Genomic DNA, 384 nt, shown 5'->3' on the forward strand with positions numbered 1-384 from the left:
TCTATATTAAGGATATTACAAACCTTTCTACAGTGTAGTTCAATTAAGATTATGTAGCGCATGAAGTAAGAAAACATGTTAACAACACTTTGAAGTTTGAGCAAAGTACTATTGAAAGACTATATTGTCCTTTGTGTTGTTGAATTAAGAAGATAATTATTTTGTAGCTAATTTAAAGTAAAGCAGACTTCAGCTAGAACTGATGCTTGTGACTAATATGTTGCTCCTTGTTTGTACAATATCGGGAATAATAGGAATATTATATTGGAGATAATAAAAAATATGGGCCTAAACTAAATATGATTATTACTAAATAGTTTAAAAAATCTCTATTTGTTACTATATGGATGTCCATATCCATTCAATGGAAAGTACAAGCATTAA

Source organism: Arachis ipaensis, chromosome B06 (genome assembly GCF_000816755.2).
Source record: "Arachis ipaensis cultivar K30076 chromosome B06, Araip1.1, whole genome shotgun sequence".
NCBI classification, from domain to species: Eukaryota; Viridiplantae; Streptophyta; class Magnoliopsida; order Fabales; family Fabaceae; genus Arachis; species Arachis ipaensis.